The sequence below is a fragment of the Carya illinoinensis genome, chromosome 6, assembly GCF_018687715.1.
Source record: "Carya illinoinensis cultivar Pawnee chromosome 6, C.illinoinensisPawnee_v1, whole genome shotgun sequence".
NCBI lineage: Eukaryota > Viridiplantae > Streptophyta > Magnoliopsida > Fagales > Juglandaceae > Carya > Carya illinoinensis.
This window is the reverse complement of record NC_056757.1, coordinates 24056816-24078907: the sequence shown is the minus strand read 5'-3', so window position 1 is coordinate 24078907 and position 22092 is coordinate 24056816.

The following is a 22092-nucleotide window of genomic DNA, read 5'->3' as shown; positions in this document are numbered from 1 at the left end:
AAATAAAATTCCATTTTCTAGTGCATTGCACTGTAATAAACAGCGAAAGATGTAGTTTTTGTAAGGCCAAGTTATTAAATGTTAACATAACAGCCACTTGCACCTTTTGGAAATCTGTAACATCCGATGGATGTTGTTTGGGTGAATAGAAAATGTGAGAGAAAATGCAGGAAAATTGTTCAGATTTGAGGCCAACTTAACCAAATAGAAATAAGAGTTTTGCTACGTACAAGCAAAGTCACGTACTAATCTACGTACCAATACTGATTCTTTCATATTCAAAATTTAAATTAGCACTGTTTTTAATAAAATCTACTTTTTAACCAATCACATTAGATTGATACACATATTAGTACACAATTGTGCTTGCAACTAAATTTTTCTTAGAAATAAATAATAAATAGCCCATATAATGCTCACAACTATAAATGGGTCATGGTCCAAATCAACACTAACATGTAAATAAAATAAATGGCCACAAGCCAACACACCCAACAAGACTGAGCCCACCAAGCCCCAATGACTTCGGTCCATCATTGTGCATGTATAGAATTGTGACAATTCCTTTCCCTTCAAAGTACTTTGCCCATAAGGTGTGGGTATTCGTTCAAAGTAGACCTTAAGAAGCCATTGCACCAACACACTTCGAGCAATTTGGTTATTCTCTAATCTAGCATCTTCCCTAGTCTTCTTGATAGGTCCTATGATGGTCTTTCTATAATCAAATTCCTCACCTTTGATATGAATGTCACCATTAGGGACAAAAGACTCAAAAACACCATTTTCAATTGTCAAGAAGCTTACATCAAAGGTCGCACCCCCACCACCAAGGATAAGGAAAGCCGTCACACCATGTTTCACAAAAACCCCACCATTAAGGAGTGCTTGAGCAACAAGATAAGTAGGTGTTTCCAGATAATTATCTTTAAATGGAACCACAATATCCTTCCAAGGTCCAATGCTCACCACATATTTCCTAATGTAGTCAAAGTACTTATCAAAAGTAATTTTCCAATATGATTGATTGGTGTCTTGAGTTGGAATAGTAATATCATCAATTAATAAAATCTTGGACAAGCCTATCAAATTTGAGGCATATATAAGTGAAGTAGGGGCAAACGCCTAAATGAATACAGGTTATGCCAACCACTCTTTTAACATATATGAACCCTGGTATCCATACTTCTTGAGTGTCTCTACAAACTTATCTTCAAATCTCTCACCATTAGGTCATTTCACTTGCTGGTTAATAAACAGTGGATTCTTAATTCTTGGATATATTCCAACAACTCTGGGAGCATCTAGTGCAATCAAAATGTACTTTTCAAAAGTAATAATGGTAAATTGTCCATTGTCCCCAACCTTATATTTAAGTAGATATCCAACATCAATTGAACTTTTAATGGCACCAGTAACCACCTGACCCACCATCGCACCATCAACATCATTGTAGGTATCCCCACTTTTTTTATTTTTCCCTGTGTCATCAATTGCAAGTGTCATGGTTTTATTCTTCCCTAGCATCATATTTTTATTCTTTTGTGAACGACCTCGTTTCCGTCCATGATAACCAAACACACCCCTAAGTGACCTTTCATCGAGCAACTGAAGTGCAAGGTAAAGCACAAAGAGATCGTTGGCATTATGCAGAATGTGATGACCCGCTTTCGCTTGTGTTTTCGCTAAAATGGTTGTTTTTATTTTAATTAATATATTAGTTTATTTATTTCAATTTATTGCGTTTTAAAATTGGTTTTTAATTTAATTGATGTTGTGTTTTATTTCTTTTAGTTGTTTACGGTTTTTAATCTCGTTGCGGCAGTTTAGTGTTGTTTTCCCGAAATGAGGATTAGACCTCATCTTCTTTCCCTACACCTCTTTTCTTTTTTTTTTCCTTTTTCTCTTTTTCTTCTTTCTTTTTCTTTCTTTTTCTCTTTTTCTCTTTTTTCTTCTTTTCTTTTTTTTTTCTTCTTCCCCTTTCCCACGTCGACCCCGTCCCTCTCTCTCTCCTCCTCTCTCACGCCGGAGCTCTTCCTGCCCTCGACCTGTCGCCGTCCGGCCACCGTGCGGCTCACCGCCCCCACCGGTCGACTCCCCTCCCTCCGGCGCACCTCCCCACCAATTCCCACCCCCATCCGGCCAGCCGTTTGGCCGGAAAACCCCTTTAAAGCCTGCACGGTTTTTGGCTCGATCCGCCGCCGTCGCTCCACCTCCGGTCACCATTTCTTCACCACTTCATCACCGGTCCCTTGCCGTCCTAACCCACCTATTTTCGGCCTCCAACGACCACCGGAACAACTCCCACGAGCTAGCTTTCCTTTTTGGAAAATCCGGCCTCTCTCCAGCGTTTTCGCCGCCACCCACGGCCAACCACCACTTCCAATAGCTTCACAATCATCCCTAGACCATTTCCTATCGATCCCAAGCCCTGGTTTGTCCCCGTTCAAAAGTGGGTATTTCACAAACCACGGCCATAGTGATTTTTCACTGTAATGTTGCTTTTTCTCCGCCGTTTGCAACGCCGAGTGTTTTCTAAAATTACCGTATAGCGCCGTAAGTAATTTCCAAACCCTATTTTCAGATTTAAATATATATTGCTCGTTCAATTATTTTATCTGTTGGTTGGCTGATTCCAGACTAAGTCCGAGGAGTTCGGGGGTCGGATGGATGGAGGACGGAGTTGCTTGTTTAATTGATATATGTTGGTTGTTTATTTTGGTGCATTGATATGGCATTTACATGGTGCATGCACGTGTGTTTTTGTGTATCTGTGAAAAGCCTGTTTATTGGCGTAAGTGGACTTACGGGTGCGTGTGTATCACGACCCCAAGCCGGGATGGGGTATTATCCCGGTGGAGCTCCTCTGATCACTCGGGAGCAGAATAAACTGAGTGATGTCTCCTGGGTTGTCGCTGGGCGACGACGGGAGCGGGGGCTAGGGGTTGGTTGGCTACGAACGCGCCGGGCGCGGAATCGGGCATCGCCCTATGCACCGACTCTGTGACCCTTCGCTGGTGAGGGCTAGAGGATGCTTGGCTACGAACACGCGGGGCGTGGAACTGGGCATCGCTCGTTAGGTGTCACATATGTAGTGGTACTCTGCGGTGTGGCACTGGAGCCAGGGTGTGCGGATGACCCCTAGGGGAGGTCATGGTGCATACGGATAAAATGGTTTTTGGTTTGAGACGGTTATCGAGGCCAAATGTGACTTTTGGTGTGGTTTTTGGGAAATATGTGTTTTTGGGCCAAATGAGATTTTTGGCATGTGTGGAAAAATCATGTTTTATGGGATTTGTGCATCGGGCATGCTTCATGCATTTTGTTTGAGTTCTATGTCTTTTTATCTGGTAGTGTTTGGGTTTTACTTATCTGCAGTACCATTTTTTGGTTCCGTAGCTTTTGGTGCAGGTTTTGAGGATGAGGAGGAGGAGGCTGAGCCCGAGGATGCGGCTCCGCCGGGTTGCTGCTGTTATGCTTTGTTTTTGGTTTAAAGCTATGTTAGTGTTTTGTAATATTTTATGTATGTTTTGAACAGCTTGTATTACGTTAAGAAAAATTCTGGTACTTAGTTGTATGACTTTCGTTATCCGCTGCGTGTTTCTTCGTGCACATATGTTGCCTTTGCACACACTCGGCACCCGTCGTTAGGGTGGTGACCCGGGTTGTCACCATCCGGACGTATCGATTTCCCCATGTTCGTGCGTGGGGATTTGGGGGCGTCACACAGAAGGCTCACAACAACATCGAATTCTCCATACACATACCTGAGGAAACCTCTCATAATATTCCGTGAATACAAACTCCAATCCATGCTTGCATTATAAAAATGTTGCAGCAACAATGAGTGCACCCTTGCATTGCTCTTGTCATTAAGGACAAGTCTTAGCCTCCCATGTCCCTCTTTTTCTCCTATTACTATAGTAGGTTGCCAACCTCTAGTGGTAACATCAACCAAGTAAAACCAAAAAGCCACTGGTCAATAAAAAGGTGTGATTGTGATTGTGGTTGTGTGTCGCTAGTTTCAAGTTGCTCAATTTCATTATTAACCCAACCCAACAAGGTCCCATCCTCTTGACGTGCCAAAGTTCAAAAGCACCAAACACCCAACAACAAATACCTAACAATCAAACCCAGAACACTCCTAATTGGCATTTTCACAAACAACTGAGGCACCATTACTACCTTTTTCATGCGAAGCACGAAGGCAACATTAGATCCTTCATATAATCCTCTCAAATCTTGTGGAGAGCCTCCCATGGCAACAAGTCCAAGAAAAACAATACAATCTATGTTGAAGACAATTTCAAAAGAGAACAAAATAATTGATACCTTCGGTGTCACCATTTGAGCCACTATCTCGATAATATTCTTGTTTTTCTGGTCATTCATGTGAGTTTTGTTGCTTGATAGGTTCATAGCAGAATTGAACAAATGCACACTTGCAAGTAGAAGATCCAGAGTTCTTACTAGTCCATTTCATTGTAGCTAGGTCGACGAAGTTTTCCTCCAAGAGCTATTCCATCATCTTGGCCCCATCCTCTTCATAAATCTTTCCAGAGGCAAGACTGGAATGTTTGGCCTAGCTATTGCCCACACCAGACTGGTTGAACTCAAAGTTATTGGCCGTGGGGGCCCTATCTGAGGTTGCCCGTGATGCGTTGTTCAAGATCTGGTTCTTGATAACCCCCTCAGCAGGGTTGAACTAGCACAGTGCCGAACTCCGAAGGTCCAGATGGGAGTAAATATTGGAACTGATTTCAACACAAATAACTATTGATGCTTTACTCGTGAATATGAACTGATGAGATCGTGATGAAGGGGGCTATAAAAGAGCTATGAAGGGAGGCACAAACTTAATTGAGGATTTAGGAAGGTAGTGTCGGTTTGTGTTGGTGTAGGGGAATAAGGGTAGTGGAGTTGATTTCTTAGGTATGTGGCCTTCCTCCTTGGAGTATTTGGCATGGCCATTCTTGATGAAACTTGGGTTCAAGTTAGGTTCAGGTTCAATTAGCACAGGAAGGTTTTGGAGGCGCTGCTGATTGGGCAGGTTGACCTCCTTGTCCTGAATTTGAAGGTTTACAGTGCTGCCTTCGGTAGGTGGAGGAAGTAGAATCTCGTCGGTATTCACTTCCTATTTTTCCTTCCACCAGTGTTGCATGCTCTTATTCCTATAGTGCACAAAGTTGACATTCTAGATAGGTGAAATCTTCATTAAATTTGTTCCAAAAATCTTCTAAGTTGTTTTTGATATCTTTGAATGTCTATAGAATAATTTTATAATGTTGCTGTGATTGTTTGACCAACTCCTTGATTTTGGGTAATGATGAGAGAATTTCATCCATTTTCATAGATTGAAAGTATAGAGATCGATGTCTCTCTTATACCACTTTGTAACACAACTGATGGTTGGTGTTTGGGTGAGTAGAAAATGTGAGAAAAAGTACAAGAAAATTGATCAAATTTGAGATTGACTTAACCTCCAAGAGTAGAGAGAGAGGAATAGAAAATATGTGTATTAAACTTTTGCATGCTTTACAAAGTGCATCCAACACCATTGCAAATACTGACATGCTCCCGCTAACTAATGGGCCCAGGCCAACTTAACTAAACAAAAATAAAATAAACAACCCATATAATCCTCACAACTATAAATGGGTCATGACCCAAATCAACACTATCATATAACTTAAATAAATGGCCATAAGCCAATACACCCAACAGGACTAAGCCCACCAAGTCTCAATGACTTTGGTCCATCACTATGCATACACAGAACTGTGACAAAATCTCAGTTATTGTAATCTTTCCTATAATCTCACATAAATTCGTAATATTAATGCTAAAGAAAAAATTCATAAAAACGATATTTATTGTTGCTAATTGTAATATTTACATCTACAATTTCTTTATAACTTCTTTAATTATATTGGCGTAATAATTATTTTACAATTTCTTTAATTATATTGGCGTAATTATTTTTTTCTTGCGTTTCTATGCAAATTGTAATATTCTTAATTAGCTCTATCCAACTTCTCATGAAACATTCCATATAATTAGTTAGTTAATAATGTGATTTAATGTATTTTGCTTGGGATCCTAAGAAAGATGTATAAAATTTATAAGAAATTCTATTTGCAGTCTTTATATTCCAATCAATTCTTGTATTAATTAAAAAAAAATACTTTAGCCACAAATTGATTATATATACAGAAATAATTTCAAAAATTGAGGTGATTTTATGTGAATCATCGTATTGTAAAATTACTTTTGTTAAAAAATAAATATAACGAATTACATGAATCCACATTAATTTGTTGGATTATTTTTACTGTGTAATCTCTAATTTGTGACTATAACACTCTAAAAAAAAAAAAAGGAAAAAAGAAAAGAACAACACATGAGGATGGCAACTAAACGATCGATTCTAATTTTCTAGCTCCCCACCCCCATGATTAATGAGTGAGTGTGATTATATACACAAAGAACCATATCGATCAAGAGATATCAGCCAATTAAATTCTGGTTTTAAAATGGGAGATGTACTTGAGTTTTGCTACACATAAACTCACACACCACACATAATATCAAATTATTGCATTTTAGGTTTCTCCTATGCATGCACATTTTGATCAACTGTATACGTTGAACCACTTATATATATATATATATATAATTTATATAAGTCTCAAATAGACAAGTCTCATACAAGTTCTTATTAAAAAGTGGACCCCACCTAAAAAAATATAAAAGAAAAAAAACTATTATTTATTAGTGGAATCCACTTTCTTTCTTTCTTTTTTTATTCTTCATTTTTTATTTTTAATGACTTATATGAAACTTATTTATTTGAAACTTGTATCTAACATTAAGCTAGGTACAAGAGTATGTATTTTTGTTAAGAATTCAGACAAATTGCTTCTCAGAGAAGAAATCAAATGAGCAGCATAGTAAAGTACAAATCCTCTTTGTCTTCTGCTGCTATATATTAATGGCTCGAGGACTGGTCTACGGCCATCAGACTCCATGCTCATTCTTGATTCGTGAGCTTAATTAGACACCCTTTTCTTTAATATATAGTTATTTAAAAATTGCATTTAGTTACATATTCAACAAGTCTATACAGCATGTTTAATTTTGCTGTTTAATTTTAGAGCTGCTATTCCTAAAATAATCATCAAGCAATTAACCTTGTAAGTGTTATAAACTTTTGAATGATAATTTAGTTCAACAAGGAATCATGCATGCATGCCATGATTCAACAATCACCCCCATATATAGAAGATCTTGCTTAAGATTTCACTTCCTTTAAGTGATTAATCTAATAACCATTTTGATCCGAAGATATTCGAATGATCATTCTGGAAAAAGATGGACGGAAAGTGGAAGATTGAGATCTAGTAAGGTGGTGAACATATGAGCTATTATAGTAGTAATGATGATAAGCATGTAAGCAGATTTTTTGAGCAGGAACTGGAGGAAGCGATCATGACAGGAGCTTGCATGCTGTGGTTGGAAAGGCAGCAACGAGAGAGCGACATTTCATGCTGGGAATTGGCTCGACCCTGGTCTTCGATCCATGCTGCACTGTATGCTCTCGCCACTTTCGGTGGGCCTGAGCCAGTCAGTGTGGTGTCTTCTACCCCTTACTACAGTGTAAGGCTTTTCTCTTTCTATCAGCTTTATTATTATTTTGAACCTAACGTATTGTTAGATGACATCATTTGAATGATTATAGACTGTCCCTTGTTTGCTAATGGTATTAAAATAGAAGAAAAATAACTGTGGAATATGCATCTCCTTTATCTCATTTTGGGTACGAAATAAAAAACATACGTTAAATCATAGAGTCGGGATCAAACTTGTCTAATATACGTAATAGCTCACTAGAAATTTAATGGTAGAATTTTTATAGACTTTAGGAATTTCATGGAATCTCTGTAAGTTTTCATGAATCGACCAATTACGTAAGTTTTAGTCTGTAAGTGTTACCATTGATCACTACGGTGTTAGAAGTGCGATTTTATTTATTTAAGTTAGTTAAAAGTGTCAGAATGTGATATGGTCTGTGCCATTAGACTCAATTGATTATTTAGTATTTTATAGCGCAATAATATAATTTTAAATTTTCGGATGAAATGATTGTTCGAAGACACATTTTGTTTATTTTGAGGAACTTTGTAGTTGGATTTTGATAAATGAACTACATAATTAGGTTAGTGTGAATATTTAGAATTTTACAGCACAAATTTTATTTTCACTTTTCCCGAACTGAATAGTAATCTCAATAATAGCACCAACTGCAGTATATTCAAAATCATAGTTTTGAATGTCCAAATTAGGTTAGAAAAGTTTTATTTGTACACTTGACAAGATCTTAATCATACTTAGTGAATATTATTGGCACTTGGCACCAAGATGAACCATGAGATGGAATTGTGAAGGAAATCAAAGTATGAGATCATGCTACCTAAGCAAAAATCTATTCCATCCAATCATCCAAATTGTGCCAAACCAAAGAGAATTTCAACTATAGTAAAACCTAAATGGTTGTAATCCAATTGAAACCCCAAAAGTTTCGTTGAAACCGAAATTCTAAATGGTTTCTCCAAACTCTACTTCCTCCAATTTCTAGCATTGTATTTAATCACTTGATTAAATCACTTTCACATACTATTAATTCTTTAAATTCATGTTATGACATCATCATCCAATTTTTTAAATCCTGAAAATTAGATTGGGTCAAGAAAAATTAGATTTAGACTTGATAGCATCTCAAACCCTAACAAAACTCTCTTTAAACCCTAGTTGAAACCCGCTTGTTTGAAGCCCACGAATTTTGGCAACTTTGGTAAAGCTTCTTGAGGAAGTTTTCCCCACCCATGGCAGACCAACCTCTATCCTTAACAGCCCCAAAAGTGTGCATGATGTGAGAGGAAAATGCTACCTCACGACCACCCTTGGAAGATTCCTTGGCTGAAAACCCCTAACTATTTGTACCTTTTTGTGACTTAATCACCACCCATCAAGATATCACTCAAGCACATACTTCACTTTTCAGAAGTTTCTTAGGCATGCAAGTCACCCATTCACTCACTTCACCCATTTTCATTTCCATTCTTAGAGAGAACACTTTAGAAACTCACTATGGCAGTTTTTTGAGCATTTTGGTGTGCAGTTTTGGAAACTTTTTAAGTATTTTATCACAATTATTAGTTCATAAAATTTGTTTATCTTTGAGCATAGTTTCCATGGGTATATTTTTTGTTTAATTTCATGGCCATTTGGTTGGTTACAAGTTATTTTAACCATTAAAAGCTCAATCTAGGCGATAATTTGGATAGTGTGTTGCATTTTAGAATTTTTGATCAAGCTAATAGACAAATCTTGGTCCGAAGTTTTTATGGAGTGTTGTCCACATGTTTATATGAATGATGTTTTGAGATTAGTTGCATGATCAAAACTTCTTATGAAATATTTTCTTAGATCTAAAAGGTTAGAAACTGGAGGAGGAAAAAATAGTTTATGTTTTAAGAAAGTTTAGATCTTTTGTGGCCAATTCTTACTCCAATGGCTTTGATAAATTTATTTGATGATACTAAGCCTTTTATCTACATTTTATGATGTTATTTTGAAGATCTTTTGTGTTAGTTTCAAAAATATGAAATTTTTATACAAGAGAATACACGGTTAGGTCAAAAGTTTTATGTTTTCGGCTAAATCCATGTTTTGGTTTATTTTTAGCCATGTGATTTTAAGTTTAATACTTGGATCTACTTTAAGACATATTTTTTAAACCATATAATATCTTGTTTTAAAGATCTCATCATTGTATGTCTCGGATAAAGTGTTTGATCAAAGCAAAGTTTAGAAACAATTCTGTTTTTGACTAAGTGTTGAAGCCGAGAACTTCAAGTGAGATTTTGTAAGTTTTTGTGATTTTTATGTGTTAATTCAAAGCATATTAGTTCTTAGGGATGTGTTATGAACATGTCAGTAGAAAGTTTTGGATTTTTAAAAGTTCTTGGAGATGTTTTGAAAATGTCAAAACCTTAAGATTTAAGGGTTTGTGTTGTTGTTAAAAGTTTGGATCTTTTGCTTAAAACGTATTATGTTTATGAGAAGTATATTTTGTTTGATGTTTTAAGCATGCTTTTAAACCTAGAATATGATGATCTTTGTTGCAATATTTCGGTTTGATCATGAGTTTTAGAGTTGGAAGAAATTATAACAAAAATTAGGAGATGTGGCCTTTGCAAGTTTCGGCCCTATAATGTTTTTCAAAGTTGTGATTGGTTTTAATTTTTTCTAAATTGATATTTGAGTTTGAGATAAAATTTATATTTTGGTATTTTTGGAGTTAGGGTGGAAAAAGTTATGGGTAAAATAATCATTTTTCTACGTCTAAAGGGTAAAATGGTAATTGTACTCTAAGTTAATAGTTTTTTTCATATTTCTAAGTCATTAGTAATAAAGTTTTTAACAAAATTATTATTTATAGTTTCTCGTATTTCGTACTTTGCCTCATAAAACACGACGATCATTATAAGTTAGCTTCTAACTTACTGTCAGATTACTGTGCATGTATGTTGGTTAGGGAACTATTGGTTATTTATTTATGTTAGCATATATGCCATGCCATAACATGTCACTAGATGTTTATCTATTACGCATATTATATTATGTTACAAAATAGTTATCTGTTAAATATTATGTCATGTCACGTAATGTTATCTGTTATATGTTAGGCCATGTCACGAATTGTTGTCTGTTACATGTTATGCTATGGTACTTACTGTTTGTCTGTTTCAAGTTACGCCAAGTCATTCATCTCACGTACATGTCAGGTTACGTTATGTTAGTCGATCTGCCATCTTATTTTATGTCACGTCATATCTCGAGTTTGAAGTATGTCTCCAAAATAATATGTCTCCATAAGATTAGAATACATTTCAAATTCATGTTATTTCACGTTAAGTTCATGTCCAAGTCAGTTCACGTTGGTTCATGTCATTTCAAGTCAAGTCAAATCTCAGTTCAGTTCATGTCAAGTTTCATGTTCAGTTTCAAGCTCAGTTGCACGTCATGTTTATTTCATATTCAGTTCAAGTTCAATTCATGTTCAGTTCATGTTTAGTTTTATTTCATGTCTAGTACACATAAGTTTAGTTCTTCTCATGCCAGTTCAAGTTATGTCAGTTCATGCCATATTATATGTCAAGCCACGTCATGTTTATTTATAATTATGATTATACATTCATGCTTTTACTGACATGCCTGTATTTATAAACTGTAAGCTAAGTTATTTGTTAACTTTCTAAGATTTGTAATCAAATCTTTCAACTATCATTCCACCTGGCATGGTAGATCATGTGCCAGGATTAGGAGATGCGGCAGAAGATCGTCTAACGGCAATCGACTAGACAATGACAGCATGATGTAGAGCCTATCGTTTCGATACACCATTTTATCGATAGTATTATGGCATCCTTGACTGAGTTGCACGAGCTACTCAATGGATTAGTTTAGTAGTTATCTTAGTTTTACATGTACTTAGGGAGCTCTAAATCCAATACTCTTTATTTTACAAACCTGTTGGATAGTTACTGCAACCTTTGAATACCAGTTATCATGTGAATTTTATGAAATATGTTTAATATTGCATATTGCTAGGTGCATTGCATCCTTAGTTATCATAAACGAGAGCAGGTAACCTTGTGTTGCATGTCCCGACACTTTAGAATCTGTCCGATCCCAAGCGAAATCTGGAGGCTTCACATCTACTCTCATAATATATATAAATATATATATATATATATTAAATAATCACTCCTCCCAAAAGCTTACAATAATAAAAAGAGATAGATATAATAATCATTTATCTAAACCAATATAAAAAAATTAGACGATTCCATGGTTGCATGTAGGGATGTAACAAAAAACTAGTGAATCGGTAAACTAGACTGCACAGGATTGAACTGGTGGGTTTGGTCCGATACAAAGTTTGGTTCGGTTCGATATCGGTTTTATTTTTCTTAAAATCAATCAAAATCGGTTTGATTCTGGTTTTTTTTTTTTTTTCCTAAAACCAGACTGAACCGGTTCATATATATATATTCTAATTTTTTATATTGTATATAATTTTTATATATAATATATAATTATATATAACATAGTTTTGTATTATATGATAAATTAACTAATTAATATAATATTAAATTTTAAAATCTTATATCACTATAGTTTATTATATTAATAGTTATACTAATACTATATCACTATATATTATAATATACTATAATATATCACTTTTTTTTTTTTGAGAAATAAACTTCAATTCCATTCATAACGGAAGTTACAGTTGTGACTGATAAATACAGAGAAACCCTGATTACAAGTCAAACTAATTATCTGTTTGGAGCCTTCTCGCACACAAATTTCTTTGTGGCGGACGTTGTCTAAAACTTCAATAAACTATCTAGTGGCAATGCCTTCTAAGATGCGAGCCTCTGTAAACAACAGAGGTGTCCATCTCGACTTGTTTGAGAAAATACTTCCAGGACCCTGCCCTCCAAAGGGAGAGCGGGAGAATAAACCTCCTCCTCCAAAGGAGGTGAGGGGAAAACCCTCCACCTCTAAAGGAGGTGAGGGGGAAACCCTCATCCTCCAAAGGAGGAGAGAGACAAACCTGCTATGGACCAAAGCCCAATAGTCTATTTCTATTTATTTAACCTAAACTACATTACTACATTAAACGATAAAGCAATAATACTAAAGAGCACAAAATTTACAAATAAAGGGGCACATAAATTGAGGTAACACGTGGGCTCAGCTAGGGCTTCATCTCTAAATCCCGCCTCCCCCTTCTTCTTTCTTCTCTGTTGCTGTGCAGCACACAAACTACTATGCCGACCACCACCATGAGGCACGAGAATCACCACGAGGCCCAGATTTATGTTCGGCAAACTGAATGCCAAAATCAAAAAGAAGGAAGGCCAACAACCCATAACCTAGATCCGCTGCTCGTACCACCAACCCTTTGTTACAAAACAGAGTAGCGCGCCTCTCACCAAAGAGCCGCCCCGCCATAGCCTCGCCGCACCTTAGTCCATTACCGTCAACCTTGCATCAACAAAACAGGGTAGCCAGCCTCTCACCGCTGTCTAGATCCACCATCCTCAGTGAAACCACCAGCCTTTGTGCACGTCTTCTCTGCAATGAGCCACCCCTCTTTAGGGTTGCACTCGGGAGGCATTTCCTTTACAAATGATCCTTGCTTTGAGACGGTGCCATAACTAGGGACCAAGAACTAAGCCACCATAACCATAAGCACTGAGTGAAAATAACCAAACAAAAACCAAAAACCAGACGAAAGCTGAAAGAAAGGAAAAGGCAAGAAACTAAAAAGAGGGAGGGAGGGAGGAGCCGAGGCTCCCACCTCCCTCTAGGGTGATTATCATATTAGCTTTCTCTCTAGAGAGAGGGGAGAGCTTCTCTCTCTTTCTTTTCACTATTTAAAGATGTATCAAATCAATCATAATATATCACTATATTATATATTATATTATATCAATATAGTCTATAATACAATTATAATATATATTATAATATACTACAATATATTATCACTCTAGTATTTTATACTATAATATACTATATTATATATTATTATATTATATATTAATAGTATATTAAAACCAAAAAACCAGACTGGAATCGACAAAACCGAAAGAATTGGTTTATGAGGGGTAACTAGTGCATAATCGGTTTTTGAAAATGCAAAACTGGTGCATACAGATTCGATTCGAAATTTTATCTAAAATTGGACCGAACCGGACCGATTACACCCCTAGTTGCATATTTAGCCTTGTTGAAGTTTACTGTTTGCAGTCATATCTAGAAGCAACAAATATTCTAAGCTTAGAACTGTACAAATGGGAAGGGGATGCATGCACCTTTCACAATGAGCTAGGGACAATACACTGAAGTCGTGAATTCATCGAACAATCTAGACGGTAGTTTCCGGGAAGCAACGATGAAGTGAGAGGGAGGAAAACTGATTCATGACCTTGCTTACTATTGGTGACAATGTACTCCCATTACCCATCAAGATGATTAACCCCTTAACTTTCAAAATCATAACATTACACTACGCTTCTAAATCCAACATCCATGACGGTCCACTCTATCAACATTGATCTGATGGTAACACTTTTCCTTTTGGCAACTTCACTCGTCTATCAATATTCAATGATTTAAAACTACGTGACTTGAACCCGTGACACGATCCTTGCTCTAATACAAATTGTTAGAGACCTAACCATTGATTCAAAAGCTCTAAGACTGTTAGATACTAATTTAGTTAATCCTTTAACCCTGAGGATCATAACAAGTGATCATTATGAGATTTCACAATCACCAGGAAAAATCTAATCCTTTTAAGCTTCTACAAGCAACTATATATTTTATATATGCAGCACATGATAGGTTGGATATCCTTGTTGATGCAGGAGGATTCGAGTCAGATGATGCTGAGTTATTAGATTGTACGTTGATGGTATTGAAATATCTTGAGTTGGCAGATCAACACAAAGATAACAGGAAACTATGATCTTTCCTTAATTGGGGTAGTTTTGGATGCGTTTCGGTATTTTGGCCATAACTTTGGCTACAGGTATCAGAATCGCACATATGACTCCAATTCGGAAAGCTCTTTTTGGCATTAACATTGTGTACATGGAGCCATGCTTAGTGTGCATCTATTTTGAGATCAAAATCTACTATTTTCCGCTCCGAATCCCCCTTTTTTAATTCTTTTTTTCCTTTTATGGTATTATTTCGTTTATCATTTAGGAAGTGATTCTAAACCCGATTTGGGTCATATTTTTTGTAGATTATTTATTTTATTACATATTTATTTTTGGAGTGATTATTGAAAATTTGCTATTTTTGGTAAAATTCTAATATGGATGATTTTTGGCTATTACAGCCCGGGTTGTAGGTTGATTTTCACTATTCTTGAAGTTGATAATTTTGAATTGAATATTATAGTTGTTTTCTCTGTATTTTGGGCGATTCTCTTGTCATCCTTTCCCTGCGAATTTTCTATTGAAACTAGTCTACAGAATAATCACTGTTTTGTCCGACATCACATGTTCATTGTCAATTTCCATGTTCTCCGTTAAAATGATTCATGCATGCAAAAGGTTCCCATTAAATCGTATCTATATCCAATTTTCGCAAAAGAGCAATGCCGCATCCACCGAGGATGTAGCATGAGCTCGGTCTTGAGAAGTGCAATTTTTTTCATTCATTTTTTATACTCTTAATTTGTAAAAAAATAATAAAAAAATCATAACATCACTAGAAAACAATTTCTTAATCACGAAGTTAAAAAAAGTAAAAGAAAAGGGAATTGAGACACATATTAGGTGGGTTTAGTATTTCTAATCAAAAGAATCCCAGCTCAATGCAACCAAAATCATTGGAGCTATTTGCAATGGTTACGGTGGATAGAATGTAGAGTTATCTAAATCAGAGAATATCTTCATTAATGGTCGTCGTCTTATGACTGAAAGATGGGAGAAATTAAGAAAATTAGTTCAGAATGTTGATTTTTTAAGTCTGGCAAAGTATAAGAAAGCTCTTTTCCTCTTCAGTAGAGAGTTCATTTTTTTTTTTTTTTGAATAAAGACAAAAATGATTTAAAAAAAAAAAAAAGAGGCGAAAGCCCCAGTTTTATTCAAAGCCTCACTGAGGCAGAGGAAAGCCACAAATACAATAAACAGGTGCATAATATAGGGAAGACCCCATTTATCAGTACATACAAGGCTACAAAAATGTCTCTCCCCAAACTCCTCACCCCAAAAATCTAAATGCCAACCTATTGCACTTCATTTACAAGAAAATCTGCAACCGTGTTTGCTTCTCTATAGATATGATGAACATTGACATTCATTAGTCGAAATAAATGAAGCGCTTCTTCCCAAAAATCCTATAAATACCAAAATTTGCACACATCCGAACTAAACCAACCGACGATCACCATCGAATCCGATTCTACCAAAAAATCCCTCAAATCAAGTTGATGACACAACTTTAATCCATCAAGGAACACTCAACACTCCGCAACGGTATTAGTGGCATGCCCATAACAATGAGCCCCTGCAATAACCTTACCATAAGAATCTCGAATTACACCACCCCCTCCAGACAAACCCGGATTACCACAGGAGGGGGTGGTGTAATTTAACTTTACTGAACCTACAGTCGGCCTAGACCAAGGAATCTTCTTCACCGCCTGAGAGCACACTGGTGCCATTGGGCAATGTAGCTCCTGCAAAATCAACACATCTCTTCTAGAAATTTTTTTTAGTTTCCTCAAAGAAGGTGAAAGCTCCACAAAGAAATTTTAACACATCACACAATCCGTTTCCAATCAAAAGTCTCCCCCTTCATATGCGTTGTACATCTCGCCCTCCAAATAGACCATGTAATAAGAATAGACACAACCGCACGAAGCCATCCCATTTGATAAGAAGTGGATGCCCGTACCCACCAAACACTAACAACCCCTTGCCAAACTCTATGCTGCGGCAACTTGATTCCAAACACCCCAGCAAAAAAATCCCAGACCCTCCTAGCCTCATGACCATCACATAAAACATGGTCTAGTGTTTCCATCTGTGCAAAATAACAGCAATTACACTTAGACACAATCGGAACTCCCAACTTTCTAATAATGTCATCCACTGGTAGAGCTTGAAGTTGTGCACTCCAACACACAAATGACATTTTCTTTGGTACTTGATTTTTCCAAAGCCATTTCTTCCATAAACAACATGGACCCTTGTTTCTAACCAACTCCCAGGTAGATTTAGAAGTGAATTCATCATCATCAGACAACTTCCATACATAGAAATCTCTATTACCTCGTAGCCTCAACTGGAAACTTGCAATTTTCTCCACAACCTGCTCTCCCACTAACTGCCGAATTTTAGATAAATCTCATCCATTTCCAACAACCAAATCCTAGATTCTCAAAGCTAGATCACCTACCACTATCGCTAAATTAGTAATAACTCCATCCCTCAGCCAATTACTAAACTAGAAACTTGAGTCATCCCCACGGATTAAGCATCTAAAATTATTTAACACTAGAGGGAGCACCCATAAAATCCTCTCCAAAATCTTGATCCTCTTAAGGATGAAATAACTTAAACTAGATAAGAGTTCCCAACATACTTTGCCTTAAAAAATTCAACACACAAAGAATCACCCTTTAACAACTTCCAAGCAAACTTTATGAGTAACGAGGTTTGAACATTCGAGAGATCCTGAATCCCCAAACCACCTTCCTCCATCGACAAGCAAACATTCTTCCATGAAACCCATTTTCTCTTTTTTACCTCCAAACTCGATCCCCATAAGAAATTAGTAAAAGTCACCTTAAGACTCTTAACTACCCCTTTCGGTAAATTTAGCACAGAAAGCAAATGGATCGGCAAACTATTTAAAACATGCTTCAAAAGAATAATCTTTCCACCAAAGGATAAGAGCTTTCCCTTCCATCCCGCCATCTTTTTTTGCACCTTTGCAAACAACGGCTCAAACGTACGTAATGTCATACATCCCACATACAATGGAACTCCCAAATAAATACAAGGCCACTCTCCTTTGACAAAACCAGTTATACTCTTCAAATCCTCTCCTTCCTTGGCAATGTAAATGTTGAAAAAAATATAGACGATTTGCTCGAACTAACCTCTTGGCCCGACATTTTCTCATATAATTTCATAATCTGCATAATACTTTGGATTGAATCCCTACTACCATTTGAAAATAACAAGAGATCATCATCATATAAAAGATGGCTAATTACTTTACCCCCGACCGACTCAAACAGCTTTATTCTCCCCAATAAAAATTCTCGAAGCAACAATCGGGACAAAATCTCCTCCAATAAAATAAATAGATAAGGGGATAAAAGATCGCCTTGACATAGTCCCTAGGAAGATCTGAAAAAAACCCTTCAAACATCCATTCAACATCACCATCCATTCAACATCACCAAAAAAACAGGCGAAGAAATACAATTATAAATTATAGAACGTCACTTCCCAGAAAAACCTAATCTATTCAAAACCACCATAAAAATTCTTCAATTCACCCGATCATATGCTTTAGCCATATCAATTTTAATCATCACCTTCCCACCTCTAGATTTTTTATTCAGTCCATGAACCATTTCCTGAGCAATGGATATGTTATCAAAGGTGCTTCTTCCGCGCACAAAAGCAACTTGTTCAGGCGAAATGATCCCCTCTAAAGTAGGTGCCAATCGATTCACCAACACTTTCGATAAAAGTTTATATAATAGTGAACAAAAACTGATCGGACGAAAATGTGAAAAGGCCCCCTGAACCTCCACCTTTGGAATTAAGACAATATTCGTAGTCCCAAAGAATGAATATAATGGCATACCTTCAAAAAGTCCTTGCGCCAAAGCTAACAAGTCTTCCTTAATAATTTCCCAAGCCATGATAAAAAAAAGTTTACCAAAAAACCGTCTGGCCCTAGGCTAATGCAGAATAGACCAAAGAGCAGCTTGTAGCTCCTCCATAGTCGGAGTCTCCACCAAAGCCTCATTCTCCTGCTCAGAAACTACTAGAGAGAGCAACTTAATATCAAACTCATCCCATTCAATAACACCTGCCGTTAACATTTCGGAAAAAAATTCCACAACCCCCACATGAACTGAGTCTGCCGAATTCAACACCTGCCCATTCGCTAATGACATCTGATCAATAATTTTATTCTTGTTTTTAACTCTCAATGCTGCATGAAAAAAAGCCGAATTCAAATCCCCCTCTATAAGCCATTTAATACGAGATTTTTGACACCTAAGAATTTCCTCCCGATGCAAGTATTGGTATGCCGTTGCTTACAATGAAGCAACTCCTCTTCAAGCTCAGCCTCTTCTAAATCCACCAGGCTAGCTTCAATAGTTTTTAGCTCAATCTCAACTCTCCAAAAAATCTCAACATTCCATTTTAGCAATTCTTTTTTTAGCAACTTCAACTTTTTACTAAAAATCACCATAGGACAACCCTCCACTGGGCGGCTCCAAGACTGCCGAACCACCTCCGAAAAACTCTCATGAGAGGCCCACATACGTTGAAACCTAAATGGTCTAACACCACTTCTTCTCTCTCACACCAAAGAAAGTAACATCGGAGCATGATCTGAAGACGTTAGTAAATATTCAACAAAAGCATCTGCAAAAAGTCTCAAAAATCAGTATTAACCATCACCAGATCCAATATGGCCCAAATTCGCCGACCACCTAAACGTCCATTACACCACGACATTTTTTGACTCTCAAAAGGAAGTTCTAACAAACTACAACCTTGGATGCAAACATTTAAATATTCCTTTGCACGAGTAGCACGAAACAAACCCCCTATTTTTTTCTTCATCCCTCCTAATAATATTGAAGTCCCTTGCCAACTACCATGGCCTTAGACCTGGATCAAGACCTCTAAAAGAATCCCATAACTCTTGCCGATTACGTTGAAAACAGCTTGCATACACAACAGTAACCAAAATACACATACCACCACTAACAAACCAGCCTGAAAGATTCTGATCCAAGCACGAGATAAGTTCAAAATCAAGCCCATCCTCCCAAAATAACCAAACTTTACCTCCAACTTCAGCATTATTCACATAATTTTGCAAGCGCATCCATTTTGCCCACCTACCACATTTATTTGCCAAAAGAAATGGTTCTAAAATAGCCACCACCGAAGGATGGTGTTTATTTAAAAGATGCCAAAACCTTCTCTTTGACGAAAGAATTTCCCTAATATTCCAAACCAAAAAATTCATAACCATTAATAAAATTTATTCAAATGCGTCACCCTATTAAGGATAACAATAGGCTTTTTCTTCTTAACCCCTCGAAGCTTTTTTAGAGGGATATTCAATTCTGTATCCAATTCATAACATTTCCAAGCCAACTCCACACCACCCTGTCCCGTCTCATCCTCTGAAAAAGAATGTTCCAAAAAATTATTTACTCTAATAACCCCTCCTCTGTCATATTCCCCCCTCTCTGCCAAATGGAACAACTCAAACCCCATAGCTTCATCGATGGCTTTAAGAGAACTTCGAGGGGACAATAAACCATCACACGGAACCTCTCGATCTTCTTTATCTAAACCCAGTTCAGATTGTTCAAACCAACTTCCCCTGGCTTTATCATTAACCTGCATTGACCCTGCCTTATCTTCCAACACACCATCTGTATTGACAAATGTTACCGCACCAGTTTGTAAACAAGCCCCAATTTGTTGATCCCCAGAGTTGACCTCCGAAGGAGGTTGAACATTATCACAAACCTGACCATTCCCATACACATAAAAAATCTCCGAAGAAGCCTTAACTCCATCAAGACAGCATTGCTTAACAGCTTCCAACAATACCTCTCGCCTAGATGGCTTCACGACTACCACTTCATCTTCTCTCTTCTCTGGCGCACGAATCCCTACCGATTGCCAGACTTTTTTCGATTTCTCATTTCCCCCCTCGACATCCTTCATTTTCACATTTCCCTTCCACTCAATCCGACCACACTTACTCTTCTAGTGCCCCTGCCTGTGACACCTAGAATAATAAACGAGAAGAGATTCATACACATCCTCCTGGAAATTACTGGTCGCCACTCCTAGAGGATCGATACAAAAGGATTGCCTTAAGGGTTTGGAAACATCCATCTCTACACATATTCTCGCTGCCTTTGAACGCATGACACGCCGTCACATTATCACGCTTCAGAAACCTTCCAAAACCGCCCCCAATACTCCTAAAAATAGAAACATGAAAATAATTGGGAGGCAACCCAGGGAGCGTCAACCAAATCGGCACCCTTGGAGAGTCATCTTCTCCACTAAAATCCGGTGTCCAATGGAACGCCTTATAGGAAACCCCCATAATTTCCGAATTCCCCCTAGCTATCACTTGAGTAAAATCCTCCTCATTTGACAAACGAAACAGAATATTCCTTGGATTTCTAAGTTGCCCCACCACAGGTATCGATTGAAGACCCCATCGATTCTTAATGAAACCTCTAATATGATCCAGAGAAGGTCCCTACGCAAAAATTTCAGGGCCACCGAGAAACAAAACAGCTCTGCAGATTGTTTGATCTCCACCTTGGAGAATAGGAAGAACATCTCACCCTCATTAAATCTGGACTCCCTCAAAGGCAGATCAACTTCTGGGAGAGGTTGTGGCCGCGAGATCACAATATCGGCCATTGAAAGACCAGACGACACTGCCCCCAACAAAACCACATCCTTATTCTTCTTCTCTGAATCCTGTACACCCAAAAACGACTGCGACCCACTCACCCCCTCCGTCCGCCCCATGGAGGCGACGACAGAAGCCATTTGAAAACCCTAGGCGATCTCCAAACCCGAGAGAGAATTCGGGATACACCACCTCAGCTTATTGTTAAGACAAAAATGATTTAAAGTACTGGAGAGTTCATTGAATTAGTGCCCAGTTGTACTGCTGCAATTCCATGATATTTTCCCTATCAAAAATTTTACATGCAGTTATTTTTATGTATTTTTTTATACACTCCAGTGATATAATTAATTGGATATTAAAAAAAATTAATCCAGCCAATTATATCAGTGGAGTGCGCAAGAAATACGTAAAAGTGATTGTATGTAGCATTGCTCTTTACCTATTGCAAGAAAATTCAATTTTTTTTTTTTCAAATTCTGAAGAACCTTGAGACTCAGATACATATTTCTGATTATTTGCTTGTTTTCTTTTGGTGCCAAAGAGAGTATAAAGGACTGTGAGAGTTTTTTTTTAAGAGGATTTAAGATTATTGGGAGAGGTGGAAGATAATTTGGTTCTGATCCTAAGCATGTTAGCGTTAGCCTGCTGGGCAGGAACGAGAAGTTTGATGATTTCTTCGAGCCATTATCAGATATCAACGAAACTGTTGATGGAAATTGAGCTTTATATTTTAATATACGAGCGTATGTGTATATATATAATGAATAATGCTAGATAAAG